At 35.5% G+C, this 25,976-nt stretch overlaps 1 protein-coding gene across 2 annotated transcripts in view; it reads right to left on the bottom strand.

The window, feature by feature from the left end:
• The window catches only part of hrh2.L (histamine receptor H2 L homeolog), a 53,630-nt gene extending 28,641 nt beyond the window's left edge, over positions 1-24,989 (bottom strand). Inside the window, exon 1 of one of the 2 annotated variants that reach the window (XR_005966273.1) lies at positions 24,724-24,989. The gene's annotated coding sequence lies outside the window, so the exon portion shown is untranslated. The remainder of the gene's footprint in view (positions 1-24,723) is intronic. The other variant, XM_041586222.1, reaches the window with a different exon arrangement.
• Between the last annotated feature and the right edge of the window lie 987 nt (positions 24,990-25,976).

The raw sequence follows: 25,976 nt of genomic DNA, 5'->3' as shown, positions 1-25,976 counted from the left end.
AAAATCGTGAAAGAGTATGCGCATACTCTTTCACGATTTTAATTTCGCTAGGCAGGGTGTCGCAAGATACCTGAAAGAAATGGGATAATTATCACCACTGGGAGGTTGTTACACTGTGGGTGAAGGGGTCGGTGTTGCTGTGATGCTGGGACCGGCTTCTTTTATATCCTACAACACAATTAATGTTTTTACCATCGAGTACATTTCTTGCTCCTATTTAACGACCGGGAGGGTGTTCACTGCGGGAGAAGGGGTTGGCTTGGCAACAGTGGGTAAATGGAATCATAAGTTCATCGCCGCAGCAAGCTTACAGCTGCACTTATTTATTACCTCTTTCAGTACCTGGGAGGGTTTATACTGTGGGTGAAGGGGTTGGTTCGGAATGGTTGGGAAACGGAACCTACTTCTGCTACCGCTGCAAAAAAATCTAAGAGTCACACCTAGATAGTGCCTCTTTCGGTCTAAATGCAGCAGTATGCTATGATATTAATACTTTAGAAGTTATATGCTGCGGTAATATCAAATTAAATGTATAAGATGCTATGCATGGTGGATTACCATTGTCTATGTATATAAGGCTGATACCAGTACACAACAACACGCCACCAGCACTGAGCACTGAGATGTATAGTCACAAACACAACATTCAAGTTGGGTTTCCTCTCATTCATTTACATGCATAATAATATAAATCAGGATATAAATAAATAAATATATATATATATATATATATATACAGTATATATATATATATATATATATATATATATATATATATATATATATATATATATATATATATATATATATATATATATATATATATATATATATAGGCAAAATGATGACCGATCCTATAAATTCAAGAATAGTTTACTGATTGATTTCTCACTCAGAGGTTAATAATGATGTGCCAAAGGATGAGACAAATAAGCAATTGGCTTCATTGTAAAACTGCAAATTGAAGGAAGTCAAATAGTTCCTTCCTTCCCTTCTTACTTTCTTCCTTCCCTCCATCTAAAAATAAGACATGGCAGTTAGATGTGGCTTTAGCAAAGGTTATACATTTTAGACAAAACTCTGAACCATGATTTACCAGCCCTTGACTACCCTGGTTTCACAGGCACCTGCTATGAATCCCAGATGACCAGACCAAAAAAAAACAATACAACAAACATTAGTCTTCAAACAACTCATTATAATGAACTTGCATCCTTCTTTACTGGCAGATGTATGTATGCCAATGGCTGATTTGGATCAGACACAAATCCTAAAAGTAGCGGCACACTTTCCTGTAACATGGGAGGATAACACCAGCTGGCTGTTTAGTAATAACCAACGCATAAAAACGGAATTCAGGGGAGCGCAGCTTCAAACGTTCGTCTGTAAGAGCCCTAATAGAAAATTATGCTCCATCAATGTTTCTATTAAAGAACAAGCATAGTAAAGGCCATATCAGAAGTTTTCTGTGCCATGGTTCTTATATAAAATGTACCCAGTACAGAATAAGGACAGCTTTTGTGACTGTAATTAAATAGGTAACTTCAGAATGATTTGATGTTCCATGTGAAAGTTAAATGGAATTTTGGGAAGGTTTACAGTTTTCAAGACAATTGTTGGTTTTGCTACATGAACTTAAATAACAAGTGCAGTAGAAAGCTGCAACAAATATGAAGCAATCGTAAAGGATTATAAATATATGACTAGCACCAACAATAAAATAAAAATAAATCTAAATAATTATCAATTAATTATGGGAAACATGCTGGTGCTTGATTGGTAACTGAAAACAAATGCATAGAAATCGATTGATCATTATTGGTAAACTAAAAAATTTCCATTCCTTTTGGATGTGCCAATTTTTTTTTCCATGTTGAAATGATCTGTTTCACTTTTACAAATATGTATATCCAAATCATTACTTTTCACATACAAAAAGGAGCAAAGATTTGGACAGATGATAGTATTGTTATTTATATAGTAATAACATATCCTGCAGAAATTATTCTTGATTTACATCCCTCTACCAGTGGAGCTTACAATCTAAAGCTGGCCATATACATTCAGATTGTAATTTGTTGTATTGCAAATAGTCAGATAATGATTGTTAGTTTTAATGCAACATTTAAACTAACCATTCAGATTTAAATTGTAGGATTAAATTAGGAAAAATAATTGTTCATTGACATATAACAATTGTACAAAAGTTATGAGAACAGAAGAACATCTTGCAAAGGATCAGAGCTAACAACTTTGTCACTGAATTGCCTCTGCCTTGGAATTTTCCTCATATATTTAATTCCTTGTGCTCTCCCACTTGCAGGGCACACTTGCTCTAAGTAATTTAATACCAAAACATTTGGGTGAACAACTTGTAGACTGAGATCAGATTTAGATATTGCTACTGATCAGCGCTGAAGACTATCACCCCATATATCAAAGCAGTTGCATGCATTCTGACATTTGACACAGATATCAGGTAGTTAAAGATTTCCTTTAGTTTAAAATGCTCCTGACTAGCAGGAAAATGTTTCTGAAATTTTGCAAATATTTTGATATTTTTTACCAGGCTCTTTTTTTCTGAGTAAAACAAAGGGGCACATATGTAGGAGAGACTCTATCATTTTTTGCTAAACCCAAACAATCATCCCCATATATTTCATAAGCATCTGGCTACTTGAAGCAATGCTTCCTCAGAGTAATAAGTTGAGGCTAACTCTTCAGAGCAATCATTGCTTTTTAGGGAGGTATACATAAACACAAATAAACGCAAATAAACAATGAACTCTGTGAAAAATGTTGAACATTTATAGAGAAATGAATAAACTTTGTTACCATAACTTGTGTGTTGTAAAATCTGTTCTGATTCATAACAAAATACTTTTTTAGTTTCTGCAGGATCCTTTTTCTATATTTTATTTCCACTGGTAGAGTTTTAGCTCAACAACAACCAGATACAATCTTACAGCTGAAGGTTATTTAAAAAATATAACACCTAGTTATTTATTTAGTTATTTATCGCCAAGTGTATGTGTTGATAGTTTATATTTAATAGGATGCTAGAAGCAATTTGCTGGAGAAAAAAAGACAAATTCTTGGCATATTTATTAGAAGAAGGCATAGCGAAGAGGCTAAAAAATGAGGACAGCATGTTTTTATTCATTCATTTCCCTTTTTGTACATCCCTGAATATTACTAACTACAGTATAAATAGTTTGATATTGATTACTTGCATGTATAAGAACATTTTTGGTGGACCTGAAGCATGAAGCATGAGTTACTGTCTATTTGAAATTTTGCCCACTGTTTATAAATGAGCCCCAGTGTCTTTTATTACAAAAATGTCTTAAAACGTTTCTTAAAACAGAAAATAATGCCTTTTTATTCTTCTCCTTTTTTTTCCACTTTTTAAGTACTGGATAACTCATGAATAACACTGGAGCATTGACTTTCCTGGTATGACTTAGTTGTAATTCAAATGTACCACTTTCACCTTAGATTTGTTGTGTTTTCTCGAAGGACTACCATAATAGAGTTCAGTATTTAAAACAGAATCAATCACAAAGTTAAAACAAATGCAAATGAGCTGTTATAATTAGCTCATTTCCAGTCTTTACACAGTTGAAACTGATCTCTTTAATCATGAGTGTCTGGACTGGAACACAATGTCAGCATTAATAACAATGAGCTATTGCAGCTATGAGCTACTGTAAAATAGTCAGCTCTCCTTGGTTGGGTAGCACTGGGATGTATAGTCACAAACACAACATTCAAGTTGGGTTTCCTCTCATTCATTTACATGCATAATAATATAAATCAGGATATAAATAAATAAATAAATAAATAAATAAATGTAGATATATATATATATATATATATATATATATATATATATATATATATATATATATATATATATATATATATATATATATATTGGCAAAATGATGACCGATCCTATAAATTCAAGAATAGTTTACTGATTGATTTCTCACTCAGAGGTTAATAATGATGTGCCAAAGGATGAGACAAATAAGCAATTGGCTTCATTGTAAAACTGCAAATTGAAGGAAGTCAAATAGTTCCTTCCTTTCCTTCTTACTTTCTTCCTTCCCTCCATCTAAAAATAAGACATGGCAGTTAGATGTGGCTTTAGCAAAGGTTATACATTTTAGACAAAACTCTGAACCATGATCTACCAGCCCTTGACTACCCTGGTTTCACAGGCACCTGCTATGAATCCCAGATGACCAGACCAAAAAAAACAATCCAACAAACATTAGTCTTTAAACAACTCATTATAATGAACTTGCATCCTTCTTTACTGGCAGATGTATGTATGCCAATGGCTGATTTGGATCAGACACAAATCCTAAAAGTAGCGGCACACTTTCCTGTAACATGGGAGGATAACACCAGCTGGCTGTTTAGTAATAACCAACATAAGTCTAGCAAAAAGCAAGAGTGCTGCAAAATTAGGAGTGAATGCAGAATAGGTATAACTTTTTTTTTTTTGTGGGAAAGTAGAAAATAGTGTTATTCCGCATTAAATGTAGCATGCAGAAAATGTTGACTCAACAAGAGACTAAATACAATATTCATTGCAATTAATGCTCCTGCACTCTTCTTCATCAATAACTTAAGATACACTTAAAAAGCAGCTCTAATAAGATTTTAGGAATCTGCTACCTTCACCTTTGTAAACTAGACTGGGATAATTCACAGTAGACTTCTATCAGAATGTTCTGTACAGCAAGTGCAGTATCAAAGTAGACGTGTCTGGGAACTAATCCATGCACAATTTCTTGTTAGATATGAGGACAACATCCGCACTTGGGGTTAATATTATGGTTAGTTTAATTAAATAACACTGAGGCAAAGAAATACACGTTTCAGTTTAAATTGATGGTAATGAAACATTTCCACAATATAACTTGAACTCTTTTCTGTTAAAACTGATGCAAAGCAGAAGGCTCATCTGTATGGAAAAGGCATTAAATCATTCTAATAAATGTGCCATCCTGCCCAAATCTGCTACAGGCTCCAAACTAAATCCTTTGTTACTGCACAGCACATATTGGAGGAGGGGTAGGGGATAATAGTAGCTTGATTGTAGAGAATAGATACATTAGATGCACACAGACCATATCCCCGTAGCTTAAAAGTGGGAAAAGGGATTTGTGTGCTTTTAAAACTTAATCTTTAAGCTCCAAAGTGGCAAAAAGTTCAAGAAGGCTTACAGTATGGGTATTATTTAAAAATAAAAATGTAAATCATGACTTGGAATTTATCTGAATTCTATAGTTCAGATTTTAAAATAAAGTCAACCTCCCTCACCCAAGGATTAATTTGCATGTTTCTAATTGCAATGACATAGCCTTACCATCCTTGTTCTTCGTACTGCCTTACTGGCAGGCCTTGTTAAAGTAACACCCCCACCCTTTGCACACACTAAAATATTGTGGCTAAATCATGTTTTTAATGAAGAATATGTTTCTGTATTATTTTTCATCTTATCTATTTTAAATGCTCTTCTTCCCCCTAAAAACAGTGTCTGTGTCTTTAACAGGTCATTGGACAAAGCAGTGCAAAAGTTAAAATTTTCAGGCCTGGAATTGCTTATGCAGGAATCAGTACTTGCTATTTAGTGGGATCCTAGATGAAATTGACTGTTAAAAATGAAACCTTACGAATCATTGAGTTCCAAATGCTGACATTTTAATTAACTTAAAAGACAGTTAGCTCAGTAAAGGGAAGAACTGTTGAACTCTCTCTATCATTCCAACAAGAATACTACATAGTTTGATATATAGTATTCTGTTTTTGAAAGATTAGCTGGAGAAACCTGGGAAAAGTTAGTTATAATATATGACAGTGACAGTTCCAATTCATAAAAAAAGAAAGGGATCAATGTGAATTAAAGGATACAGCTACTAGTTAAGGACAATCCCATTAAGTTCAAGTGCCACTAAACAATTCATAACTTAGAGTGATTAAGACAATGAATTAGTTTATTGGTGGCAATTCAAGGAACTAATTATTTTGACTGTTCTAGCAGTGGTGCTTTTACTGAAATACTAAGCATTTTAGGCTGGAGAGTGCCAGTACTGGCGGTGGAGGAATATTATCTGTAAATCAATGTCAATGAAATGATTTAATGTGCCATTATATAACATGACCCAGCTTGTTTTTGCTCACATATACAAGGTTGTAACTATTTATTGATCAATTAATTTTTATTGGACTCAGAGGCACTTTGCACCAAAAAGAAGAAAAAACTCCAGGATCATCACTAGGAAATTGTAGACTGATAAACCTTATATTAGTTGCACAACACGGTAAATAACCCTCTGTTTTACATAAATTTTACAAAGTTGGCCCGATTGCACATTTTCTCCTTATGAGACATACAGTAAAAGAGATTGATTCCAAAGGGGTTTTTAGCACTTTAATCTAGGCCAGATAGAAGTAGGGCGTGTTAATTTCAGCAACATCTCTACCTTTAGAGATGTTATACTAGTATTGCTAGTACTCTGTTCACTTGGGCAAGAGCTTGATGTGCTGTGCATTGCCACTATGTAATATTACTCCATCTTACTTTAAGTCCCACAACCCGTCAAATGTAATGTTACAAATGATATTACATTGAGTAAAAATTATTAAAAATGATTAAGTTAGGAAAAGGTTTGTATTTGGGCAAAACCATTTTGTTTAAAACTCATATTAGAGTACAGTATACAGTGGTTAGTATATATTTAATATCTTCACACTGCATATGGCCATAAAAAGATGTTGATATTTCCAAATGACAATTGACAGTTCACAATTCAAAATATTTACAGACTAATTTCTGAATAAATGCAAGAGGACTGGGGTAAAGTCAATAACACTACTAAAATCTGAAAGCAGAACAAGTGCACAGGAAATTAGACCAGTAAGCACACTTTGAAGGAATATTAACAATTGCTCCTTTATTGAGGAATAGGTTATAGACCATTGACTTTTTACAGAGCGTCAACTTGTGAAGAATTTATTGTGGCAAAAAATCCAATTAGCTTATACAAAGTCTAAATAATAAACTGTGAAAGTGCAGGGCAGTCAATTTTCCTAGAGGGCTTGATATTCTTTTACAGATTTGTGCATAGAAAAACAATATGCTATAATAATAGGAAATGCAAATCCACAATCAATCTTTAGAAAAACTTTAAAAAAGTAGATAAATAACACAAGGGTTCCAATAAAAACTTCAGTGTTGCTCTTTAGATGACTACCCTCATCCTACATGCTTGAGTCCCTATGCTTGCTGTGGGTTATTTACTCAGGGAACTTACACTAACACATCTATATGGAGCTATAGGTTATTCACTAAACAAGCCTTTGTTATCTTGTGCTCTTAGAGTGTCTGAACAAGACACTACTCTTTGCAAGTCCTTGTGCATAATGTTCCCTTGCTTTCAAAGACCTCCTCCAAGGGATTCTATAGAGCATGAGGCCTTCAGGTGAGAACTGGTATTGTGCACTAAGGAGACATAGGATCAGGGTGACAAGGGTGTAAAGTCAGGGTCTGGCAGAACAAGGACGAAGTAGACAATGGGAACAGGACTAGACAAAACAGTTGGGCAACCAGTGACTGGTAGAGACACAACTGGAACAGGACTGGAACAGGGGAAGATCGGAGCAACGATAGAACAAGAGCTGGACTAAGAACGAGACTAGGTACAGGGAAAAAGAACAGAACAGGAATAAGACAAGGTTGTGACAGGAGCTACAGCAAGGAACAGAGCTAGGGACATGCCACTGTACAAAAGCCAATGCTCAGACACTGGCTTTGAGGAGTGCTGGGCTTTTATAAGAATAATTGGCTGACCCCACCCAACCAATAACGCTGCTGCGATGATACAATGAAACTAGGGAAATAGGTGTAAGGGAGATGAGTGTGTGCCATCTGGCCTATTGGTTAGAGAGAGCAGCCAACAACCAAGAACCTAGTCCTGGGTTTGAGCCCAAGCAGCACCTCACACACTGAGGCATCCTGATTCAGTCCCTCCTGTGTCTCTAGATGACATCCTCTTACCTTCACTTAGGAGTTCAGAAGGGCAGCTCTGAGGTCCTGAGTTTGATTCTGGCTTGGACACTGCAATGAGTTTATATGATGCCTGCATGGGTTTCCTTTGGGTATTCTGGTCTCCTCCAATACTTCAAAATACAGTATACTGGAAGGTTGATTGCCTTCTGAATGCATTTAATTGAATGGACATTGAATGTGTTAAGTATTGCAAAACTTAAGACTTACAATGCCAAATATACCTAGCAGCTATATTTACATGCAGTAGACAAAAAAAAAATACAATGACCAAATTAAGGAATTAGAAATTTTCAGGCTTTATTTCAGTCAGCTAAGTACACATACCAATTGATGTTTTAAACAGCACCAGGGAAAACATTTTGGTCTTTCTGATAAATGCAAACTATACACAAAGCCAATATTGTTTACAGTGATCAGAAACGTTTCAGAGAAATTTGAAATCCAAGTGTTTTGTTTGTTATATGGCATGCCCAGATGATATAATATTGCTTTATTTATTTTGATTAGCATTCAGCAAACCATCTGTCATCCAAAACACTAATGGAAACATTAGCATCTAAGCTTGTCATTTATTTGCTTATCAGCAGGGGGGGGCTTCACCTTATATTTCACCTTGTAGTGTTTATTCCAAGAAGTTTTGAGAACACAGCAAGAGATTGATTGGTAACCTAGAAAATGATTGATATCTCCTGTGCACATATTTTCATTTGAGAAACTAAAAAAACACGAACAAACGTGTTACCTATAAAACTGTGTTTTGTTTCTGTCTGCTTATTATGGACTTGAGAAAGAGTTTTGCTTGCTGTTGTATTGTAAGGAAAGGGCTGTACATATAGAGCATCATATGCTATTATGGCTTTAAAGTAATGAGAAGCCTCTAGAATATATTGATAAATTGCTAGTATCTGTTTATTCTCAATTTGTTATTTTTGAGCAAGCATTAAGTTCTAACATGTTTGTCTGCATGGGAAAAACCTGTTGTGACTGCTGGAATCCTACTGATTTACAGCCACATTGTCTCCCAGGATGAGTGCTCTGCCTCCTGTTCCTAAACATTGCTAGCTGTCAGTTACTGTGTCTGTGTTTTCTTGCTGCAGAATGGCTTTAAATCTTTTGGGCTCAATAAACAATGATGTACACTTGACCTGAGCTACCCTGCGGAAAGAGCTGCAGTAAAAAGAGAAATACAAGTTACAGGTTAAAATCATCAATGCACATAAAAACTCTGCTTGGAATAGCAGATACTGTATTGTACTGTACTGTATATTCAAACATAGTCTGGAAATGGAATTTTAATGCCCCATAAGTGATCACCTTTTATCAGCATTTGAAATGCATATGTTTTTGGTAATAATTCATTTTAGAGCTAGTGCAGAGCACTCAGGAATATATCCATCACTTATATTGCTAGGGGTTGAATAAAACAAAGTAACCCTTGTTAAATCATGTTGAATCTCAGGGTTTTTTTATAAAACTGGAAATGAAAATAATCTAGAGGGATGAAATTGAGAACCTCTCACATTCTCTTATATAGGGCAAAGCCTAATTGTGTAGTATGTGGCTTATTCAGCACAGGGATATGGTGGAGAAGACTGTTGCATGATTAAGGGCTCTATGTTTCCCCTTTATAATTAAAGTTTGCTGTTCTTTAACACGGTTCTGGCAATATGTAAATGCTAAGGACTCAGGTGCTTATTTCTAGTCATGTAGTGAAACATATCTGTCCTGCGCACTCCTCTCATGCTGTTTTTCAACATGCCATTTATTTCTGGGCAGCTGGAACTTTTTTGATCTTGCCAGCAGTAAAGGCTTCTGCCATTTGAAAATCCCCCAAGAACACTCCTTCAAACTCATGCTCCAATATAAGGGCAAGAGCAGATTGTGCATTTTATTCTAGTCACCATGATAGCAATGGGATTTGAGAGAGAAATCCGAAAATTGTTTTTCCCCCTCACAGGATAACGCCTGAAGGGATCTGTATATTGTGGCAAGTGAGGCTTGAAAAGCTCAGTCTTCACACTGTTTGCATTTCACGGCTATGTGCAACTGTGGAGCTATATAAAGTGTCTGCTTCAAAAATACAAAAAAAAGGGAAATGGAAACTATCAAATAACATCAGACTAGTTTATATCCCAGGATGAGTACATATAGCAGTATGACATGGGCAGCCTAAACACATTAAATGGGTGTGTTATTGCATCCTCAAGCTATCCAGAGGAGTAAGCTTGAACTTTAGAAGCAAATCAGTAATCTTGCCCATATTCAACATAAAATGTAGATTGGGTTTGCCAGTATTAAACTGCAAATGAATAGAAAGCTGTTAAGGGGTGGTGATGCTAGAGAATAAACATTTGAAGGCCCACCAAAAAATTATAATAAACATGCATCGGGACCATGTCATATTGCTGACAGGACCCGATATTAAGCTTGTGTCAGAATTAGAAACCTATGCTGAGCTGAAGAGAACCAGGTGCTTTTCTCTAGCTGCCAGCATAATGCCAAAGTCATTGGAAGAAGATATACAGAATGTCGCCTGATTGGTCAAGTTGCCTCCATATTACAGTCTGCTGCCTCTGAACAACAGCTCTGAGACTGAATTGCTGAGCCAACCAGCAGATATTACCATCATGTAACCAGCATAAAACTGCTAATATCTATAATATGGGTGAGAAAACAATTAATCAAACAGCAAGAGGACAGAGGGGGGGGGGACTTTATAGCCACTTTACACAAATAAAGTACACAAATAGCAGGGAGAATTACCATAACACAATCCTTTAGAATTAAAAGTGCTTCTGGACCTGCACAAAAATGTGTATCAAACATTGCTACTTTGAAGAATACATGTCTGTTGCTGCAGGAGTGTAGCTCCCAGCATGCTTTTAGCTATAATAATATCCTTGGATAAGACAGAAATAATAATAAGCAACATTTAGGCAGTGTATGGTACCTATACTGTTCAAATTACAGAATGTTTGTAAATATATTGTAAATACAACATTTGTAACATACATTACAATCAAGCACATGATAACATAAAAATATATGTTTTTGATTAAGCAATATATATATAAAACTTATACATGAAGATGGAGAAAAGATGTCACAGGCGTGTGATTTATCTGATATTTTGGCAAAACCTATAGTTAAAATTTTAACCATGTTATTGTACTGCTTCTATTACAATAAAAAAAAAGTATAGTTCAGACCAGCACTGTTACATGGTGGCACAATTAGGGATAAAAAAGATAAAAAGAATTTAGAGGAAGGAAACTACATTTATGCACAGGATTTGATGCATGGCTTAGCCCAACACATTGCATTATAAGCTTAATATCTTTCCTGTGTTTTGGATTGTGTTTAACAGAAAATGCCGTTAAGGATATTTATATACCTATTCGTAAGTCAATACCATAAAAATTTTACATGACAAATTTTGGTTTATAGCGCAACATTTCTACTTCATTATTCATTTTCACTACCTAAACATTTACAGCTATTACACTGAACTTTTCCATTATAGAAGATCGGATGATGGGGCAAATGTTTTTTTCAAGAAGCAAAGAAGCAATAAGTCTTTGCTCTGACATGGAGATCCAGATGAAATACAGGAGCAAGTTGGTTGCTGGCAGTGATTTCATGCAATAAGCAATTGTATTATTCACTTTGGGGTGCACAGGGTACAATTGTGAATTGTACCCTGTGCACCCCAAAGTGAATAATACAATTGCTTATTGCATCAGATGGATACAGGATAGATAGCTGTAGGGTACTGTCATTGCCAGGGTCCAGAAATCCAATATACAGTTGTGGCACAAGGAAGCCTTATCAATTTCCTTCCCCCCCAACCTCACAGATTTACAAAATGATACGGTTGAACTTTGAATGATTATTTGGCAAACTGACTCTTTCAAAGTACTTGATCACCAAGAGAAATGCCTAATCTCTGGGAAATATCATCATCCCTTAAGTGATATTGAGGCAGTTTGTATCACTGTTTGGTACTAAGGCCCTATTTGGGGGTGTCTAGCTTTGTAGCATTAATAGACTGCACCCCAGTGGTTCAAATTATCCCTTTTCTGTGGAGGCGTTATAAGAATTTAATGTAAAGTTGAAAGTACACCACTATGATTTGTAATCTAGGGAGTTAAAGATAACCTAATCCTCAATATTTAGGAAACTGAATAATAGTCAAAAGGAATATCCCAGGCCTCAACTTAAGGTACCAACACTATTATTCTAACTTGGGTACAAAATGCAACTTGCTAAATGGCACTAGAACCTCCTACATTTTATGATAGTCACCACAAAACAACCACAACTATAAGAAAACATGGAATTTTTCTGATGCACAGCATTATCTGCATTTATTTTAAATCTCAGAAGCAATTCATTTCTATACAAAGCTTGACAATTTAATTACATACCAAGTTGTTTTCCCAGCCTGAAAAAGATACATCATTCCAGACTGGGTGCAATGGGTGTTTTTATTAGCTTTTGTCTAAGATTTTATAATTTTAGCTGAATTTGATTTCTGTGTGTTTTAGTAAAGTTTCATTCAGATTCCAGCAAGACTTGTTGTAAGTGCCTTCTTAAAACAAAATGTGTTGATTTGCCTCTTGCAACAGCTGTGGAGTTTCAATAATAAACAGAAAAGGGGAATATTCCTCGCATAATTATTGAATTATGTATAAAGAAAACTCAAAAACCTCAGGCTGCAAGTGCAACTGCAACCAAATAGTAGTTAGCATTGATGAGTCAGTTTAATTTGGAAAATGAAAGAAAAGACCTGCTTGGTGGCTAATTGAACCTTCACAACGTAGGACCAATGTTTGTATATACCCTGGAGAGTAATGAAATATTGAAGTCAGTAAGGTACTGTGAATAGGGCTAAGTAGACCCAACACCTGTAATACAAGTATTGGATTCTATATCTGGAAACTGGTTAGCCAGGAAAGCTCTGATTTATATGAAGGTCATCTCCCATAGCCTCAATTTTAATCAAATAATTAAATTTTTTTTAAACTATTTTCCCTGGAATAATACCAATACCTTGTACTTTATCCCAACTAAGATAACATTAATCTTTATTGGAGGCAAAACAATCCTTAATGTTTAAATGATTTTTTGTATGGTGATCTAAATTATTGAAAGACGGAAAACTCCAGGTCCCAAGAATTCTGGATAATAGGTCCGATACTTGTATAATATAGGGATCTAATATCAGGATGCATGGGACCTGGGGTTTTCAGATTCGGTTTCCCTATTAAGTATGTCTCATGCTGTACAAATAGCATTTTTTTTCAAACCAGATGATGAGAGAAGAACTTTGTGTCCATTTTATTATTTTCGTTTTTTTAAGTAAATTGGACTGTATATGTGCCATACACTCTTGCGTTCTGAGATAACTTTTAATGTAACTATGGCAACATCATCTCGTAGTTTTCTCAGAAAGCCTGAAAGGCAAATACAAACACCATTTTTAGCTTGCCCCCTGAACTTTATGGGAATTTGCTCCATTCCAGAAGAATAGGAGCAAAAAAAAGCTAATTTTAAGTGACTGCATATATTGCATAAGATATTTTAGTTCACAAGACATACAGAGTTGCCTTTTTAGGGCAAAGACAGATGAAGTGCTTTGTCAAATCCCGGAAATGTCCTTTCCCAAAGTTGACAAAGCCTGTTAATATCTTCCCCTCTTGATCCGTTAGAATTGCCACATGAAAAACACTTTACATGTGGCAATCCAGGGTATTTAAGCAAAAAACTGCACTTGTGACCAGATATAGGCTAATACAATGGGGCTCAGGTATTAACACTGGGCAAATTGTTACCTGGATTGTAACCCATGGTGCTGATTGGTTGCTAATGATTACTGCTTAGGTGCACATTTTTACAGAGTTGGTAAATGAGTCCCCATGTTATTTACATTATTCTTTTTTTTACCCAAGTATGCCAGAAAGCTCTCAAAATTATATAAAATTTACAAGTGCTGTGTAAAACAAAATTTGCTGTGTAAAAAAGCTGTGCAAAATAAATAGCGAATTTATCAAGGTATGTGTAATTTTACGCCATGCGATCGCCAGATTTGCTGCCATTATTTTACGCTGTTTTTTACACAGCGAAGGCTGGCGATGTGTGGTGTATTATCCTAATGTTTTTTATACCGCATAATAAATATGCACCAAAGTCTGCTACTTGTCTAGGTATCCATAACAACTTAAAAGCAACTAGCATTTACTGGTTGGCTGTATAAAAATCATTTGATGCTATGGGTGACTACACCTGAACAAACTTTGTACCTGTTATTACATTATCTTACATTTTGTTCCTTACCCCCAGTTTTTTCATGTTAATAAAAATGAATCAAAAGGGCAAGAAAATATATTGGAACCAGCATTCGAACAAGTGGAACTAGGCAATTAACACCCTATCATAATTCTAGATATGCACAGAAATACTTTGCAGACCCAGGTGCCAAGTATACAGGCTGTATGACTTTAAAAGCCACCACAAGAGAACACAAGAACCATGAATATTCTACCATGTTTATTCTTATAAATTGTGCTTAGAGATGCCATTGGTTATAATTGGGGCTCAGAGATGTAATTTGTGTTACATGACTCACTTAAATTTGTATGTTATAAAAAATAATTTGCCCCCTGCTGTAAAATATAAACATAGTAGAAGTTCCTGCTTATATATATATATATATATACATATATATATATATATATATATATATATATATATATATATATATATATATATTATTCAGAAGATAATGAATACATTTAAAGATTATACAGATAACAAAAACTCTTCCATCTAGAACTGCAGCTCATGAGCAAACCTCTAAATCATCCTGATTTATAACCTTGTATACTATTACACTGTAAGGTTATTTTTCAACATTTGCACAGTCACCATTTGACCATGAATTCCAGTGATTTTTAGGCCAGCCCCATGTCAAGTGCAGGGTACTTCACTAGGAGAGCAGACTGATTGTCAATTAAGATCTAACTAGGTGTTACAATCTAGTTCATTATTAAATGCCACTCATAATTGCCAGAATCAGATCAATTGTGTCCCACAGGCAGCTTCTGCAGGGGTCAGACACAGACTAAAGAACATACAATTACAAATGTGAAGAGAACTAAAAATTGTAGTGAGGATGAGCTACTCTTACACTTAAAAGGCAATTTCTGCATTCAGCTTTTGTAAATATATATATTATATTCATCATGGGGAATGCACATTGGAACATTTGTTCTTTTGTACATTTGTTGTTTTGTTTTTTTTAAGTTTACACAATGGCAGGTAATATACTACATTCATACATCACCAAACATTTCAGCTCTTTAAACCATATACCCTCAAGGTGTATTTATTTTTCTTTTTATTTGGTACCTGGTGTTGACTAAAATGCTAAATTATCAGTTTAATATATAAACTTTTTTTTGGAAATGATTGACAATGTACCAACATTTCTCCTTTGTTCTGCTATACATGAAATACTCTTTGATTTTACAGTGAATGACTACATTTAAGTTTAGTAGGACACATAGAAGGCTAGATATGCTGTCTAGCAATGCCTACTGTTGCTAATTGACATAAATACATAGGGAAAGGGTTATGTTCAAAGAAAAAGCTTGTACTCCATTTATATCAAAACACATGGCATCAATAGTGCCCAAACTGTCCCTTTTATGTTATAATTACCCTTTGTAACTGAAATACACATGCATTTCAATCAAAATAGGCCACACCATTTTTAATATAAACTCTTCAAATATTAACACATACAAATTAACTAACAGATAACTTCTTCATAAAACTATTCCATCCCTCTGTGGATGGCCCATGGAGAGCACCATTTTCGGTTAGATTTTGATCCTCCTTGGTTTTTTCATGAACCGACAGAGTCAACTGACAGCTGCTAACACTCTGGATGTATTCCAGTACACAATGAAGCTCACAAAACAATTGTTAACCTCACAAATGAGCTGTTATCATGACCCACCACCCCCTTTCCTAGCTGTGAAAACCTTTGGCCTGCCCACTCCTAACACCAAAGAATATTATATCTCAATCCATTGACGCAGGATATAGGTTTTTCAAGGTCTGCTGTGCTAATTAAAATGGCACCTAAATAGTAGATTTTGCAGTTTATTCCACCACCCATGCTCCCAATCCCCTTAGTTTTCCTAGCAAAGCCCGCCACCACCCCACAAACAATTGGTTGTCTCACCTTTTTTGCCATGCCTTCCTGCCACCCTATTCCTCTGGGAAGCCAATTGCATCAATTTTAATACATCAGATGCAATTGTGATGGCCACAATTAACCGAATTATTGGATAAATGTTGTTTTAAAAATAAAAGACTTGTTTAGGTGTAGAACAACAGTCAAAGAAAGGACATATATATAGGACATATAGAAATAGACATACCTACTATACATCCAAATGACAAAAGCTTATAAGAAAGTTATCACCAGGGCACTATTTTATGTGTATGTACGTGTGGTCAGAAATTCTAGTCAGTAAGTTGCTCTAGTAGAAAGTTTTCCATGTTGATAGAATATTTCTGTAGAAAAATGCAAAATTAATTGTTGTTTAGGTGTCTCATACTCCCATACTCTCGTACATCCATGATGTGCTCCTGCACGTAGGATGCGATACAACAGTGAGTAGACTAGTCTTTATGAGGCTATCTGAATCTTTTGTTTGAAGCAGAGTTAAGGTGTGGGCCAGGCTCTATCGCTCAAAGACCATCAAATTCAACTCCTTTAAATGAAACCCAGCGCATATACCGACACATACTCACAACTGCCCCTCCATACACTCACATAAACTATATAGTTACATAGTTAAGTTGGGTTGAATAAAGACCAAATCTTGTAAACACTCTTGTGAAAGGCTTGTATCCCTCAAATAACAGAAAATGAAACATGCTAATCATTGGTGGTCATGTGGAATTAAAATCCAATAAGTTGGGTGTGACCATTCTTTTATAATTTTTTATTTGCAGCAAAGTATGCATTTTTGCTGTAATGGTAGTTGCAAATTTAAACTAAAAATACTGGTAACAGGTTATTTATGCAGCGTGCAATATATTTTCCACAGTAAGTAAATTCAACACTTTTAATTCATCTCTATAAAAGGAGTGAGCCATATTCATCGCAAATGCAGCAAGTCATTGCAATAGCAACACAGGTAGGGGCACATTTACTTAGCTCGAGTGAAGGATTAGAAGGAAAAAAACTTGGAATTTCGAAGTTTTTTTTGGCTACTTCGACCATCGAATTGGCTACTTCGACCTTTGACTACGGCTTCGACTTCGAATCGAACGATTCGAACTAAAAATCGTTTGACTATTCGACCATTCGATAGTCGAAGTACTGTCTCTTTAAAAAAGACTTTGACCATCTACTAAAACCTACCGAGCACCAATGCTAGCCTACGGGGAAGGTCCCCATAGACTTTCCTAGCAATATGTGATCGAAGGAAAATCTTTCTATTGATGAATTAAAATCCTTCGAATCATTCGATTTGAAGGATTTAATCGTTCGATCGAACTAATTTTCCTTCGATCGTTCGATCGAATGAATATCGGTAAATCCTTTAACTTCGATGGTCGAATATCGAGGGTTAATTAACCCTCGATATTGGACTCATAGTATATGTGCCCCTTAATGTTAATTGTTTGCAAAACATTATTAAGACATACTGTATGGCTCAGATGGCTGACCATGTCCCATCATGTCAAACAGATCTTTATCACCCTTTTGCTATTTAAATTAATGTTGCACCATGGTGCTGTAAAAACAAGGTTTGATGTGTGCTTCACCTGTAGCTTGAACCAACACTTTCATAACAGTTTCAGAACTAATAAAAATGTGCTTGCTTCTATGTCCATTGAAAGTACTCTGTTAAGAGTTAGTTGGCAATAATGAGTTACATGATCTGTTTGTGTATGTTAAGCCTGCCAACATTTTTGTACAACTGTCATCTGATAAAAATAATTGAGAATCGGTTGACCCTTGCTTTCAAAGCACTTACCTAATTAATATTCATATTGTATGTTTATTGAGCATGAAAACTTGCTGATTTTGCAATGACTTTTCAGCAAGAATTAGTCAAGCTACATTGCAGGCACGCTTCTTGCCTTTTGACTTGGGTTTTTTTGAGTAATATTTAAGTTTCAAACTGCATAATGAAATGTGTTATCATCCCATTAGATGACACACCATCTTCTGATGGATTTATTTTACACATTAAAGAAATTAAAGTGCAAAAACACAGATTCAAGTGTGTGTGAGAGAGGTGGATGGTATGTTGGAGCCCTTAGCACAACCCTTACCTGGTATTTTATTTAGAACATGCTGGGCAAGGAAGCTAGAGGATACTAGGAGAAATGGAACACTATACCTTACACCCAAGCAAAATCTGCTCTGCACTCTCAGCCCAGCACAGCATACACAGAGGATGATCAGAGGCACAAGTGGTAAGTGAATAGGCTCTAAGAGATGCAAATTTGTGTCCCTTAGCACTCCAGAAATTGTACACTCACCTATCATAAATAAGCCCTATAATGATTAGTTAATTAGCCTAATGCTGATTTCAGAATCACACATAATACATGAGAATTAAGAGATTTCAGACCACCGACTCTTTTTTTTTGGTGAGCATCATATGACTAGAAACAATACTATAGACCCATATTAAAAATAAAACTTAGGCTAATATGAAAATGGAAATATGCAAACAAATAAGTGTCTATAACTTTTTCAGAACTAAAGTGAACCCAACTTTTCCATTGTTACTGAACAATGTACAATGTTTCAGACACAAACAGTGTTGCTGAGCTGAGTGTACAATCAGCCACACGTTTTTCTAGTGTTCCAATTATTCATGCAAAGAGCATGAGGAGTAAAAAATATTTTCAAACATGTACATGGATATTGTTTGGGATTGGTGGGCCACCATACATACAAATACAAATAATTGTAGAAAACGTTTCTGACAATAATAAGTAAAGTATAGTAAATACATGGACAGCTTAACAACAGATCTTAAGTTATTAACAAGTAGATCAGGACAATGACTTCATGTCTAGAGATAAGTAAAACTGTCGCATTCTCACTTCCACTGTATTTCATTTTTCAATTTGATGCTATTTCATGAGTTGTCAGTAAAGTCTGGTTAAGATCTAGCCCTCAGACTGAAACCAAGGTTCAGGAAACACTTATCCCAAGTAATGCTACTATACAGAGAGGTATAAGCCTTTTTATACTATGGCTGGAGGAAAATAAGTTAGGGACCACCGTAAGGGTTTGGCCTTGTTTCAAATACTACAGTAACATCCACCATGTCTGTTATTTCCATGCATTGCAGCCATGTATAGTTGGCCACCCCACCAGTGATATCTATATAATACTGTTGTATTATAAACACAATACAAGGCCTGCATACTGTGATAATTGGGCTTATGGTCAACCTACCAGAAGAATAATGGTGCTTAAGAAAGGCTAAAACTGCAAGCTGAGCAACTTATAGTGTACCTTCACAAAAATTTTGAGAAATAAAGCGATAGGAAAATGAATAGAAATGCAGGTTTTTTTACTTCTATTAGGCAAATCCATAGGAAATAAGGATGTCACTGAGAATTTAAAAAAAAAAACAGATTAGCAAAATATTTGAGAATATTAAGTCTATATGTTACAGAAGCTGTTACTAAATCTGACTGAAATCCAAAAATCAACATAGCATATTCAGCAAAATTCAGTCAAATATTGTATAATATCTCTATTTCAGTTCAATTTCAGTATGCTATCAGTGGTAGTTATTATATCTAAGCACAAATGGAGACATGTCAGCGTTAACCTCTTATACTGACAGTAGACACAGCTTGAGAAAAACACCAGAATCCTGTTTCTATTTTTATAGATCAGGTCTCCATTTTTTAACAGCAACAGCCCTTGCTGCATGCAGTGTTATTTGCACAACCTTTGTCTAATTCCGAAAAAAGAGTGATGCGGTACAGGATGTATTGTGAGTGCACTGCTTACCCCTCCCACTCTCATTTCCCTTTCCACTGAACAAAAGTGATATGACACTCCATGGATATCTCTTGCCAAATGTGACAGAACTCTGTTTCCTGGGTTGTCAAATCGACATATTCCATGCCGAATGACAGCTGTTGCACATAGCACCCCTGGTGGCATAGGTCACTGCTAGACAGGGTGCCAAACTAATAGGTGTGTTGCAATACACCACAGGAATGTGTAATGGTGTTCACTTAGCTATTATACAAAAGAAAGTATGAAAATCACTGTTGAAGAAAGATTTGGTAGCACTTTTTTTACATGACAATATTAGTACTGTAGGGCTCATTTACTAGAAGTACTTTTATGCAAAGTAAATCTCTTAGGGTCAATACACTGTAAGTAGCACATCTGTTCCACTAGCCATTGCAAATTTCATATTGAACCTTGCACTGGGTATTTAATGAAGAGTAAGATGTCTAGCACAGCTAAAGGCAACTCTGTACTTAACCTTCCAGCTCCCCATTGTGTTGCACAAGTCCTGCCCCTTCAGCACTTCTGAGCACAGGTAGCACTGTATACAAAGTGAAGTGAAGGGCAAGTTTTAAGAGCAAAATAGAGGGCACTTTGTCTTATTCGGAACTATACATGGCCAAGGATGTCTCCTGTTATTTGACAAAGTTGGTAGCTGTAAGGATCTGCTGGGGCTTACACCCAGGACCTCCTGATTGTCGGCTGCTCTCCCTAACCACTGGGCCAGGAGAGCAGTCAATGAAGCTCATCCCTTATCAACTGTTCCCCTGTGTAAATTACTTCACCCCAGTAACCTTATTGGTTGGATACGGTTGGACAATTGTTTTACCAGTGTAGTGTTAAGATCTATGATTGTTGTTTTTTTTTTTTTTTGCATTACCACTGCATGGTGGCAGTGAAGGCCAAACTATTGATATAGTAAACACTTTATGATAAATAAATGATGTATGTTGCACTCACATGCAGTCACATAACCATATCACTTCTCTGAGGAAATGTTCTATCATGAAACACGTCAGACCTCAGACTCTATATATGATTAATACGATGTTTAAATAAAGTATATAATTTTACGTTTTGGTCTGGAGACGAGCGATTTATCTGGAAACCCAGGAGTGCGCTGCCTCTATATTACAGATTTGGTGTTAAAAAGGCTAAATTTTGGAATTTCTGGGTTACCACATATTTTGAAGTGTGTCTATGAGCCATTATTGTATTGTCTTGATTTATAATTTTGATTGATTCTGTCTTAAAAAGTGGTTAATTGAAACAGGTACGCCATTGTGGTGTATCCAAACTTTCTCCTTCTAGGTTTTGTTGATGAACTTTCCCTGTTAAGGTCATAGCCTAGTAGGGATGGGTGAATTTGCCCCGTTTCGTTTCACCCAAAATTCGCCGCCAGTGAAATGTCGCCAACGCCCATTAAAGACTATGGGCGCCAAAAAATTTTTTGTTGTGCGTCTTTTTTTTTGTCGCACTACACCATACAAGTCTATGGGCGTCAATTCCACGGCGAAACAAGGCAAAAAAATTCGCCCATCCCTATAGCCTATAGTACTGTAACATGTTTTCTGCCTAGGCTCCATGTGAACTGTATTTTATACTCATGTATATGATGTATCCATTTGCTGCATCTCTATTTCTGATGTTGTGTCTTGTTGTCCCCACATCGTTTTCTGTGTTCATTGGTCAGTTTTAAGTTGTTTATAATTACACTTTTTGGATACTTCAGTAAAAACATACTTTTAGACTTTCTAATTCACTACTTGTATGTACCTCTTTATGTATGTGTGTAAATTAATGCTGATTGCTCATCTGTGTCTTCAATGTGCTACATGGGTGCACCCTCTAGAGAAGTCTGGAGAAGTCTGGTGATTTTCTGATGACTGACAGCTGTGCTCTTTAACATACTGGGTGCTCCATGTGTGTGTGAAGTTGTAGAGGTCAGCTCAATGTGATCTTGGGTATAAAGGGAGATAGATATTAATCATTACTGTATAATTTATTAACCCTAGGTGAGATCAAACATTGGCATTGCTACCCAGCTGTGGGAACCAGATCACATGCATTATGCAAGTGAAGATTTTGAAAATTGGCATAAATATGAAAAATGGATGTTCCTTCAAATATACAGGGGCCAGCAGTAGTTTACATTAAAAAAGTTCCCAAGTGAACCAATAATGCACACTTTAATCCTGAAAGATTATAATGAAATCCTATGTTTTAAAACAGGAAATGCTTTATTAATGGTTATTAGTTAGACTTTATGATATATTAATTTATTTTGTCAAAAGAACAAGACAGGGAAAAAGACCTCAGCATTTGATAGTAATAGGCAATTTGTCCACCAGAAACACTGTAAAATGAATTCCCTCAAAATATTGTAAAAGTCCTTATATAAATCATATGTAGTCAAGCACAGTTATACCAAACTTTAAACAAAGTTTCTGAATTTTAGTTACTACCCAAGAACCATTGGAAGTGTTCCATTATTCTTATATCAAATGGGACTTACACCAATGGCTTCAATAGCTAAACTGACCCGAAAATTTTGCAAGCTTGCAGGATTTTGCATTGTTTTCTTCAGGATGTGTAGTCATGTCTGAAGATGGGCATTATGGCTGGCTAGCCAAGCATGGAAAAAGGCCTCAGATTTATGAAAGCTTGCAACTTCAAATACCATATATGTATTGATTGAAGGCACTATTATCTCATAATGCCACTGTGATAATATCTGCTAGAAATTAAGAAAACAATGTTGCTACACATCTTTTCAACCTTCACGAATGAATTCAAAAGCATATTTTATATAGGACAAATACTGTATTTGGATAGACACATATACTCCAGTCAGGACAATTACAGGGCTTTCCAAAATGAAGTTCCATTAACCACAAAAATAAAAGTAAATAATTCTATTGATATTGATTTACATATTTTTCCTGTATACTTACACAGAGGTCACTCTGTACCAAGTCTACATCCACTCTCATAAATACCACAGAGCAAGGGGTCCTCAACATTTTTTACCTGTGAGCAACATTCAGATGTACAGGTAAAAAGAGTTGGGGAGCAACACAAGCATGACAAACGTTTCAAAATAAGTACTTTCATTGGCCATTTAGTAGCCCCTATGTGGACTTGCAGCCTACTAGGGGCTCTGTCTGTCAGTGCACCTGGTTTTATGCAACCAAAATTTGCCTCCAAGCCAGAAATTCAAAAATAAGCTCCTGCTTTGGGGCCACTGGGAGCAACATTCGAAGGTTTGGTGAGCAACATGTTGCCTGTGAGACACTGGTTGGGGATCACTGGTATATAGCAATGACACCCAATGGTAGCCTCTAATAAAACTTAAACTATGTACATCAGGTTATTCATAACTTACAGTAGCAACTATGTACATCACAAAAACAGAGAGACAAGGAAAAATAAATGTTAGAATCTTCAAATAAAACAGTAATAAAAATTAATTTCATATACTGGTGTAATTTTAGACACCATACAACATCACTGTACCATAATGATTAAGCTTTGTTTGCTCTGCTAAGTTGTTGTTAATGTCACAATCCATTAAACTCTATTGAACAAATACCATAGTCACATCTAGGTTTGTGTTTAATGGAATGAAATAGATTGGCTGCGTGTAGCATTTGAGAATTTAAGGCTGGTGTTTGGTTAGAGAAGAACTAACAACATCACACTTTAATACACATTCAAACCTGGAAGTCATCTAACCATTATATTTATGTAATGAAAATGTAATTTGCGAATTAAAGATTTTTTTCAAATACTAGGAAAAAGGCTGCATTTTTAAAACTATTATTATGAGTTCGGAAATTAGTTTGCACATGATTTTGAAATGTAACCATATTTGTCAACTATTTTACTGATGAGTTCTTAATCAGCTTATTCTGTATAGGTTTAATTTGGGTACAACCCAAAACTTGAGCACTAAACAGCATTGTATTTTAGATACTTACAATATAAACCCTTTGAGATTGAGACATGTAGTGTCTGAAAACCTACTGCATTGAATTTGAATGGCTACATATTAATAGTGATAATAACAGCAGCGCTAATGAAAATATAGAGGTGTGTTTATGGTTTTATGAAATGTTAAAGTGCAAAACCTTAAGGAAATTACATGCAGGGGTGAAAATGTACTTAACTAGAGTCACCCCCCCTCCCCAAACCATAAATATGTAGACAAGAAATTGTGGAAAATATTAAGAATTTTTCATTTTTATGAGTTTACATGATTATAATTTATGTCTCTTTCTTTGGTACAGTTTTATAAAAATTGCAATTTAATAGATAATTCATTATAAGTTTCAACACAGAAACCTTAATGAATGACCCATAAATATTTCATGAAATTAAAAAACTTAAATTTCCTGTATGATTGCGAGCCATTGTAATTGGAAAAATTACAAGGGATATAAAATTTAATTGAAGTTTTTAAGGCAGACTATCCTTTTATTCTTTTTACGAGCCATTGTAATTGGCTTCAATGATGTAGCAAGTAAACACATAGAGGTTTGTTAAGAGAAGTGCCTACCAGAGAATCAACGAGTGAATAAAAACTGTGGCTTCAGCAGGTACTTGGAATGATCCAGGCTCCTTGACTTCCCATTTCTTGTTCTCTTCCAAGAATATCACATCCAAGCTCTTGTCATTGCACCCAGAACTAGTGTACTGCTAGCATTCAATGCAGCTCCTTCTGTTACAAAGGCATGCAAGCATTACTCTGAATATAGAGTGACTCACACAGGCAGAAAAGAGAGGTGGGAGGGATTATGCTCTGTAATCTCACAGCAAACTACATTATTCGGCAACCCTCTACAGAAGTGCATAGCAGTGGCTCTGTATTTAATAATCTATTAACTCTCTTAAATGCATCACTGCATCTGTCACGGATGCCGTAGCCTCATAAAGAATTACAATTTTGGCATCCTGATCCAAAAGTGACCCTTCTGTGTTTCATTCACAGCTTTCGTGGAAGCTGCAGAAAACACAAGATCCTTTTGTTAATGAGTGAAGCTCAACTGAAGTTAAGAAATAACTGCGAACAAAAATCATTTTAAGGGTCAAGAAGAGATGCAAACATCTGTATAGCAGTGTAGATATACTGCTATAGCAATTGCTATAAACAAAATATAAATGTTTACCTTCTATCCATACAGAAATCATCTACACTGACAGCTTTAAAGAGTTGGTCCTGGCATGCTTACATGCTTACCTTCTACATTAACATTTTTGTAACACTTAAAACATTAATTTAAGTTGATGTGGGTGGGTGAAGGTTGAAGATGGATATGTGTTTACACTTGCTATTATCGCTTTATTGAGCTGTAAAAACTGGACCTGGAGTGTTGAGGTGTAAAGTAGAAACTAGTTGTTTTCTTATTCTATAAAGTTTAAAACAAACAAAATGTATAAAAGGCAGGTGTTGTTCCTCTTCAGTATAATGACATTATTTTTGCTGTGTTTATTGGCACAGCCAGTAATATATTTGGTGTATCAGAAGTCGATGGCCACCTTTTTGGTAAGGAGACATCACTGAGTAAGTGGGAAGGATTTAGATACACACCTTTTGGAATGAGCAAATGATCTTGAGCAGCTCTAAAAGCAGGTGATATTCCAAATCAGGAATTAAAAAATACATGTCTAGAGTACAGTATAACATATTTCTGCGGAACAATTATGACCTAAAGGTAATGGAGTCCGAACAGATTTGTGCCAACTTCTCCCTTTTGTATATACTGTAGATGTGATATGGAAGATTCTGTCTAAACTTTGGTAGGTCCTACA

This window comes from Xenopus laevis, chromosome 3L (genome assembly GCF_017654675.1).
Source record: "Xenopus laevis strain J_2021 chromosome 3L, Xenopus_laevis_v10.1, whole genome shotgun sequence".
In the NCBI taxonomy this organism is placed as follows: Eukaryota; Metazoa; Chordata; class Amphibia; order Anura; family Pipidae; genus Xenopus; species Xenopus laevis.
This window is presented reverse-complemented; position numbering and strand designations above follow the sequence as displayed.